At 38.8% G+C, this 9,589-nt stretch overlaps 3 long non-coding RNA genes across 3 annotated transcripts; 1 reads left to right on the forward strand and 2 right to left on the reverse strand.

The window, feature by feature from the left end:
• Window positions 1–239: 239 nt before the first annotated feature.
• Window positions 240–2,355, reverse strand: LOC134163043 (uncharacterized). The gene is made up of 3 exons (XR_009964539.1): window positions 2,301–2,355; window positions 1,123–1,230; window positions 240–294 (listed from the first exon to the last, which is right to left on the reverse strand). It is a non-coding gene; the product is annotated as an uncharacterized LOC134163043 (long non-coding RNA).
• A 1,116-nt stretch (window positions 2,356–3,471) lies between these two features.
• Window positions 3,472–4,164, reverse strand: LOC134163044 (uncharacterized). The gene is made up of 3 exons (XR_009964540.1): window positions 4,141–4,164; window positions 3,630–3,674; window positions 3,472–3,523 (listed from the first exon to the last, which is right to left on the reverse strand). It is a non-coding gene; the product is annotated as an uncharacterized LOC134163044 (long non-coding RNA).
• Window positions 4,165–5,084: 920 nt separating this feature from the next.
• LOC134163045 (uncharacterized) lies at window positions 5,085–8,231 on the forward strand. Its single transcript, XR_009964541.1, has 4 exons — window positions 5,085–5,137; window positions 6,120–6,173; window positions 7,240–7,347; window positions 8,177–8,231. It is a non-coding gene; the product is annotated as an uncharacterized LOC134163045 (long non-coding RNA).
• The last annotated feature ends 1,358 nt before the right edge of the window (window positions 8,232–9,589 follow it).

The following is a 9,589-nucleotide window of genomic DNA, read 5'->3' on the forward strand; positions in this document are numbered from 1 at the left end:
GCAAAACTGAACATCACAGGAACTGAAAGTGATTTTTCCCAAATAGCTTTTAGCCTCAAAACATTCAAATCCCTTTTTGGCACCTATCAACTCCTTTTGATCCTGCTTCCAGTGATTTTGAGGACCTGCCTACTTGCCTAGAAGCACACATTTTTAAGGGAACTCTTTCTTTCTATGTATCTCCATGTATGAAAATTTAACAAATGATCCAATAAAAGATGGACACTTTAATTTCATTACCTTTGGTCCAGGCAAGCCATCAGAACCTGGAAAACCACGGTTACCAGGAGCACCCTAAGAAAAGCCATAGATATGGGATGATTATCTTAATTTTTACACACCTTATTGAAAATAAAGTACTAGATTTAGGTCTTGGGGTTTCAGTTCATTTCCTTACAAATTCCTTACTTCAATACTTTAAACTTGTCTTTTTTACCACTTGGAGTGGTAACAATGCCAGTGCTTCATTTACGCATGCTGAACAACTCCTTCTATGTGAACAGTCTTATTGAAAGCAAGGTGACAATTTGTACAGGATTAAGCAAGAAATCTGAGATTTGCCTGTCATATCTCCATCATTTATCCTACCATACTGAGGCACTGAATCCAGAAATGAAAGTATCCAGTATAAGAAGAAAAAAAAAGATAACTGTCCTAGGTTCAGCAGGAGTAGTCATTTTTCTCCTTCTTAGTAGCAGGTGCAGAGCTGTGGTTTTAACTTTCAGCCTGGGAACAACACTGATAACACTTAGTTGTTGAAGTGATGTTTACTCTGACCAAGGACTTTCTGAGTCTCATGCTCAGGAGAAAAAAATGACTGCTACTGCTGAACCTAGGACATAGCAGCAGTGGTTTGTGTTTTACCTTAGTTACTGGACTGTTCTTATCTCAACCTGTGGGTTACACTCTTCCAGTTCTCCTCCCTATCTCTCCAGGAGCGGGAAGAGGAAGAAGGTGGGGAGTGACAGAGCGGCTGCGTGGTTCTGAGTTGCTGGCTGGGCTTAAACCATGACAAACGGTATGAAACTACTGTTAGGAAAATAGTTGGACTATACCCAGAATGAACCTGCGATAAAACTTGTGGTTAGCTCAACAGACATATTAATCCTTTGGATTGCTTACCCTCTCTCCAACAGGACCTGGTGGACCTACTGACCCTGGATCACCTCGAGGACCTCTTTTCCCTTCTTCACCTATAGGGCCAATGGGACCCTGAGCACCTTGTGGGCCCTAGCGAAAGTAAAATATTTTAAAAAGACAAAATTACTGTTACCTTACCAATCCTCAGGTACATTGAAAAGGACTGTCTTCTAAACATGATAAATATTTTTCCAAATAAAGGAGGAAAAAAAATAGGTTCTGGATTATTTAAAAAGTGCAGCTTTTCAGCATTAGTTTTTCTCTTTTACAATGTTTATAATTTTTCAGTAAGTGCACTTCAAATAAACTAAATCTGCAGTTCAGCTGTATAGCGCTTCTAAAGTCACCTACTTGGTCAGACACAACAATTTGTATTTACTATTCTCAAAAGGGCAAGCTGCAAAAGGATCCAAAATTCAGTAAGACTCTAGTAGAAATTCTAACAGGAGAGAGAGTCAGTGGAAAGGAAATCATTACTTTGTCTGTATGTTTCTGTCAGTTATTACATGATCATTCAACTGGTGAGAGAGAAAAACTAAATATTGGTTGACAAGTCAAACTGATTCTAATTCTGCAGAATCACTTTTCTTTGCAAAATTCATATGATTACAGCATGGAATTAGCCATGCTCTCAAATAATCTTTCACAAATATTAGCTATGTGCTACACAGCTCTTCATACCATAAATGTATAAATATTCATATTATTTTAATGCATGAAGAAAATATAATTAATATATACATAACTGCATAAGTATAAATGTATTGAATACCAGTGTAAAATAAAAAAGGATGCTATTATTATGATTAGCATGCAGACCTGTGTGCTCTTAAATGTCCAAGATCACATGAATCCATTTCATAGGAGATTGGGAAATTGAAATACAGTCATTCTGAGTGTTACAGAAACCTCAGCAGATGCACTAAGTTTTTCCTGTCCTTGAGTCTTGTAAGGCCTATATTGAGTAGGCGATTTGTAACAACAAAGGATCTGCTTCACCAGTCACTTAGTACTGTCTAGTCAGGCTCACTTTGGTTTGTTCCACTATAATTACCCTCATGATTACGAGCATCAGAAGTGTCTTGAAAAATTTAAGAATCTATAAAATATTTCATACCAGCCTTTGTGATTTCTTTTCATCTTATACAATGAAGACTTACAGGTTCACCTTTAGGTCCTGCTTCTCCCTTGAAACCTGGGACACCTGGGTCTCCCTGAAAACACACAAATAACATCCATAAGATTAAAAGGCTGCATAGATTTTTTTGACCATTTTGTATTATGCTATGAAACAGAAAAACATTTTCTAGTTTAGTGACTAGCTGTAGGCACTATAACAGATGCTTATAATGTTTTGTCTTTCCCCTTAGTGTGCTTATTTATATATGTATATATTTGTTATCAAAACACACTTAAATTTGACAATTCCAGGAGATAACAGTTACTGTTTGTACAAGATTATACAGACACTCTTTTTTTCTTAGACCTTTAAGAAAGCAATCCCAGTATTTTGGGCACACAGAAGATTCACAAGATCCGATTTTGGCATACTCACTAGCAAGCTATTGATTTATTTAAAGGAACTCCACTGTTAATTGTAGAATCACAGTATGGTTTGCGACTGGGTTGGAAGGGAAGTTAAAGATCACCCAGTTCCAGCCCCCTGCCATGGGCAGGGACACCTTCCACTAGACCAGGTTGCTCAAAGCCCTGTCCAGCCTGGCCTTGAATGCTTCTAGGGATGGTGCAGCCACAGCTTCTCTGGGCAACATGTTCTAGTGTCTCACCACCCTCACAGTAAAGAATTTCTTCCTTATATCTAATCTAAATCTACCCTTTTTCAGTTTAAAGCCATCTCCCCTTGCCTTATCCCTACCTTATCCCCACCTTGCCTTGCCTTATCCCCACCCTTGTAAAAAGTCCCTCTCCATATTTCTTGTTGGCCCCCTTTAGGTCAGCTATAGGTCTCCCCAGAGCCTTCTCTTCTCCAGGCTGAAGAAGCCCAACTCAGTCTGTCTTCACAGGAGAGGTCCTCCAGCCCCCTGTTCAACTTCACGGCCCTCCTCTGGACTCCCTCCAACAGGTCCATGTCCCTCTTGTGCTGGGGACCCCAGAGCTGGACACAGTACTCAGGATTGTGCCTCACGAGAGCCAAGCAGACAGGGAGAATCACCTCCTTCAACCTGCTGGCCACTCTCATCCTGATGCAGCTCAGGATACAGGTCACTGTTTTAGTTTCATAGACTGACACATTTGCAAGACATGACAATTTCGACAAAGACATCATTACCGGCTGGCCCACCCGTTGGACCAGTACTGCCTTGTGGTCCTGGGAACCAGGTGGACCTGATAAACCAAGGGGGCCTCCAGTCCCTGGAGATCCCTACAGATACAAACAAAAGCAACTACAGTAAGGAAACATAATAAAAACAAGAAAATAAAGTGAATACACTTACATGATTTCTTCAATAGGTGGTAAGATTACTTACAGTAGGGCCCTTAGCACCTGGGGAACCATCTGTCCCTTCAGTACCCTATAGATAACATACCAATCATTAAAATTAATTCTAATGAGAAGGATATTGATAACAAAAGCAGATGATAATTATTTTATCCACTTTGACCAATAAAGTCTGGTCTCATAAGACATTAAATTAAATAAATACAGTAACATATATGATCTACTTGTGTAAATGCCAATTGGAGTAACAATGCAAGCAAGTTAATGTGATTCTTAATCTTTAAGATCTTAAGTTTAAGATTTAAAGTACTTTAGGATTGAGACTATATAAAGCTTCAGTTTTCCAAGTTGTTTTAATTAATCAATGAAAAGTTATTTTCAACAAAATAAGCACAAAACAAACGAATGAGACCTTTCCATTCCTGAGAAAAAAGTAATTTGAGTACAAACCAATGTCTATGAAGTTGGGTATTAGAACTCCTCACAAACAAGCAACATGCACAAACTAAGCACTGAGAGGCTCAGTTTAATGTACTTACAGGAAGACCTTGCGATCCAGCTGGGTGTGGACCTGTTTCACCTCTTTGTCCTTGAAGCAAGGCAAGGTGGGGACATAAGCAATTATTCTGCTCTACAAAGTAGGCTATAAGTAAATAAGGGGAATGGCTTTTAAAGTTTACATTCACATAAAAGTTTGTGTAAGGATTGAAAATTCTGAATTTTTTTTATAAAATCAGTATTCCTCCTTATTTACTTCATAGCATATAAGCAGAATAAATTCTATGAAATCTAGGGTGGTCCAACAGGACCTCGTAGACAAGGACAAAGAGGTGAACACAGGTCCACAGGGCCCAGCTGGATCGCAAGGTCTTCCTGTAAGAGAAGCTTAGTTTGTGTGGCTGCACCATCAACTTCATAGAAGTACTCAAATTACTTTTTTCTCAGGAATGGAAAGGCCATTCGTTTGTTTTGTGCTGTTGAAAATAACTTTTCATTGATTAATTAAAACAACTTGGAAAACTGAAGGTACACAGCTTTATATAGTCTCAATCCTAGAAATACTTTCTTAAATCTTAAACTTAAGATCTTAAAGATTAAGAATCACATTAACTTGCTTGCATTGTTACTCCAATTGGCATTTACACAAGTAGATCATATATGTTACTGTATTTATTTAATTTAATGTCTTATGAGACCAGACTTTATTGGTCAAAGTGGATAAAATAATTATCATCTGCTTTTGTTATCAATATCCTTCTCATTAGAATTAATTTTAATGATTGGTATGTTATCTGTAGGGTACTGAAGGGACAGATGGTTCCCCAGGTGCTAAGGGCCCTACTGTAAGTAATCTTACCACCAGAAATCATGTAAGTGTATTCACTTTATTTTCTTGTTTTTATTATGTTTCCTTACTGTAGTTGCTTTTCTTTCTATCTGTGGATCTACAGGGACTGGAGGCCCCCTTGGTTTATCAGGTCCAGTTCCCCAGGACCACAAGGCAGTACTGGTCCAACGGGTATTCGAGGCCAGCCGGTAATGATGTCTTTGTCGAAATTGTCATGTCTTGCAAATGTGTCAGTCTATGAAACTAGTGACCTGTATCCTGAGCTGCATCAGGATGAATGGCCAGCAGTTGAAGGAGGTGATTCTCCCTGTCTGCTTGGCTCTCGTGAGGCACAATCCTGAGTACTGTGTCCAGCTCTGGGGTCCCCAGCACAAGAGGGACATGGACCTGTTGGAGGGAGTCCAGAGGAGGGCCGTGAAGTTGAACAGGGGGCTGGAGGACCTCTCCTGTAAAGGCTTCTTCAGCCTAAGAGAAGGCTCTGGGGAGACCTATATATATATGGAGAGGGACTTTTTACAAGGGTGGGGAAACAAGGCAAGGTGGGGATAAGGTAGGGATAAGGCAAGGGAGATGGCTTTAAACTGTAGATTTAATTGTAAGGAAGAAATTCTTTACTGTGAGGGTGGTGTTGTTGCCCAGAGAAGCTGTGGCTGCACCATCCCTAGAAGCATTCAAGGCCAGGCTGGACAGGGCTTTACAACCTGGTCTATAAGGTGTCCCTGCCCATGGCAGCTGGAACTGGGTGATCTTTAACTTCCCTTCCAACCCAGTCGCAAACCATACTGTGATTCTACAATTAACAGAGTTCCTTTAAATAAATCAATAGCTTGCTAGTGAGTATGCCAAAATCGGATCTTGTGAATCTTCTGTGTGCCCAAAATATGGGATTGCTTTCTTAAAGGTCTAAGAAAAAAGAGTGTCTGTATAATCTTGTACAAACAGTAACTGTTATCTCCTGGAATTGTCAAATTTAAGTGTGTTTTGATAACAAATATATACATATATAAATAAGCACACTAAGGGGGAAAGACAAAACATTATAAGCATCTGTTATAGTGCCTACAGCTAGTCACTAAACTAGAAAATGTTTTTCTGTTTCATAGCATAATACAAAATCAAAAAAATCTATGCAGCCTTTTAATCTTATGGATGTTATTTGTGTGTTTTCAGGGAGACCCAGGTGTCCCAGGTTTCAAGGGAGAAGCAGGACCTAAAGGTGAACCTGTAAGTCTTCATTGTATAAGATGAAAAGAAATCACAAAGGCTGGTATGAATATTTTATAGATTCTTAAATTTTTCAAGACACTTCTGATGCTCGTAATCATGAGGGTAATTATAGTGGAACAAACCAAAGTGAGCCTGACTAGACAGTACTAAGTGACTGGTGAAGCAGATCCTTTGTTGTTACAAATCGCCTACTCAATATAGGCCTTACAAGACTCAAGGACAGGAAAAACTTAGTGCATCTGCTGAGGTTTCTGTAACACTCAGAATGACTGTATTTCAATTTCCCAATCTCCTATGAAATGGATTCATGTGATCTTGGACATTTAAGAGCACACAGGTCTGCATGCTAATCATAATAATAGCATCCTTTTTTATTTTACACTGGTATTCAATACATTTATACTTATGCAGTTATGTATATATTAATTATATTTTCTTCATGCATTAAAATAATATGAATATTTATACATTTATGGTATGAAGAGCTGTGTAGCACATAGCTAATATTTGTGAAAGATTATTTGAGAGCATGGCTAATTCCATGCTGTAATCATATGAATTTTGCAAGAAAAGTGATTCTGCAGAATTAGAATCAGTTTGACTTGTCAACCAATATTTAGTTTTTCTCTCACCAGTTGAATGATCATGTAATAACTGACAGAAACATACAGACAAAGTAATGATTTCCTTTCCACTGACTCTCTTCTCCTGTTAGAATTTCTACTAGAGTCTTACTGAATTTTGGATCCTTTGCAGCTTGCCCTTTTGAGAATAGTAAATACAAATTGTTGTGTCTGACCAAGTAGGTGACTTTAGAAGCGCTATACAGCTGAACTGCAGATTTAGTTTATTTGAAGTGCACTTACTGAAAAATTATAAACATTGTAAAAGAGAAAAACTAATGCTGAAAAGCTGCACTTTTTAAATAATCCAGAACCTATTTTTTTTCCTCCTTTATTTGGAAAAATATTTATCATGTTTAGAAGACAGTCCTTTTCAATGTACCTGAGGATTGGTAAGGTAACAGTAATTTTGTCTTTTTAAAATATTTTACTTTCGCTAGGGCCCACAAGGTGCTCAGGGTCCCATTGGCCCTATAGGTGAAGAAGGGAAAAGAGGTCCTCGAGGTGATCCAGGGTCAGTAGGTCCACCAGGTCCTGTTGGAGAGAGGGTAAGCAATCCAAAGGATTAATATGTCTGTTGAGCTAACCACAAGTTTTATCGCAGGTTCATTCTGGGTATAGTCCAACTATTTTCCTAACAGTAGTTTCATACCGTTTGTCATGGTTTAAGCCCAGCCAGCAACTCAGAACCACGCAGCCGCTCTGTCACTCCCCACCTTCTTCCTCTTCCCGCTCCTGGAGAGATAGGGAGGAGAACTGGAAGAGTGTAACCCACAGGTTGAGATAAGAACAGTCCAGTAACTAAGGTAAAACACAAACCACTGCTGCTATGTCCTAGGTTCAGCAGTAGCAGTCATTTTTTCTCCTGAGCATGAGACTCAGAAAGTCCTTGGTCAGAGTAAACATCACTTAGCAACAACTAAGTGTTATCAGTGTTGTTCCCAGGCTGAAAGTTAAAACCACAGCACTGCACCAGCTACTAAGAAGGAGAAAAATGACTACTCCTGCTGAACCTAGGACAGTTATCTTTTTTTTTCTTCTTATACTGGATACTTTCATTTCTGGATTCAGTGCCTCAGTATGGTAGGATAAATGATGGAGATATGACAGGCAAATCTCAGATTTCTTGCTTAATCCTGTACAAATTGTCACCTTGCTTTCAATAAGACTGTTCACATAGAAGGAGTTGTTCAGCATGCGTAAATGAAGCACTGGCATTGTTACCACTCCAAGTGGTAAAAAAGACAAGTTTAAAGTATTGAAGTAAGGAATTTGTAAGGAAATGAACTGAAACCCCAAGACCTAAATCTAGTACTTTATTTTCAATAAGGTGTGTAAAAATTAAGATAATCATCCCATATCTATGGCTTTTCTTAGGGTGCTCCTGGTAACCGTGGTTTTCCAGGTTCTGATGGCTTGCCTGGACCAAAGGTAATGAAATTAAAGTGTCCATCTTTTATTGGATCATTTGTTAAATTTTCATACATGGAGATACATAGAAAGAAAGAGTTCCCTTAAAAATGTGTGCTTCTAGGCAAGTAGGCAGGTCCTCAAAATCACTGGAAGCAGGATCAAAAGGAGTTGATAGGTGCCAAAAAGGGATTTGAATGTTTTGAGGCTAAAAGCTATTTGGGAAAAATCACTTTCAGTTCCTGTGATGTTCAGTTTTGCTTGCTTGTCCCTGACTTAATGCTCCCTCCTGCTGAAATATGGATAGATTTGACCTGTTCTACTATTTTTTTCTTAATGTATTGCTCTGTAGCAGGTAACTGTATGAAAGCCTTTTCTTTGTGTGTGGACTGTTTTTCCTAGACTTGTCCCTTGAACGGATGTGCGTATCTGTCTTTGGCTTTCCTATCTTTTTTTAACACTTCCAGGAAACTGACTCACATATTTATTGGTCTAGTGTTTCTGTAAATCCCTGACTTGGTAAAAATGCAGGGATTCTAAAATTCCCAAAATATTTTTTTTTAATTGAAGAGACAATTTTTAAATAATAATTCCAAAAAAATAGTAGTAATAATAAGCATTAATTATTTGGAACTCTTGTTTGCAAAAAAATAGATACCTAATAGAAGATACCTGTTTTATTTAACCTTCCCTTACAGTTGCTGTTTCACCTCTTAACTTGTAGCCTAATGGTATCTTTCTAGGGTACCCAAGGGGAGCGTGGTCCTGCAGGTTCTTCTGGTCCTAAAGGAGGTCAGGGAGATCCTGGGCGTCCTGGTGAACCTGGCCTCCAGGGTGCAAGGGTAAGAAACTAATAGCAGTACACTATAAACGACAGCATTTTTCATTTTCAGAAAGCAACAATGAACTTTGCAGAATTAAGAAGCTGCTATAGAAGGACAGACTTGTTTCAGTGGAGCTATTTAAAGGGTAAAGGCCAAAATGTCTGTCTTCCTGCTGATGTTGGTAAGCACACGTTCCACTTGCCTCTGAAGAAGGAGAAATCCACCTTAATTAGGACCAGCCAGTGGAACTGAAGGGGGTGTGCTTGTAAAGCACATAGTTGCCACAGATAACATGAACTAAGGGCCAAGTTAATTGAAGTCTAACCTTCATTAAACTGGTGATTGATAGTTGAGTGGTGCATGTCATCTAGAGAATTTTTCAGGAAAAATATTTGAGGAGAATTTGGAATATCACAAAAGCAGAGAAAGGGATGTTACAGATAGATAATGGCAGAAACTAAAGATGGCCCTGTGAGGAGCTTGAGAGGTGTAAAAGCAAAAATAGGGAAAATAGAATAGGAAAAAGGAAGATCAAAGACAGTGAGGGATGAGGCTT

The sequence above is a fragment of the Pezoporus occidentalis genome, unplaced genomic scaffold (assembly GCF_034315485.1).
Source record: "Pezoporus occidentalis ecotype Australia unplaced genomic scaffold, CSIRO_AGI_Poc_V1 ctg1986, whole genome shotgun sequence".
NCBI lineage: Eukaryota > Metazoa > Chordata > Aves > Psittaciformes > Psittacidae > Pezoporus > Pezoporus occidentalis.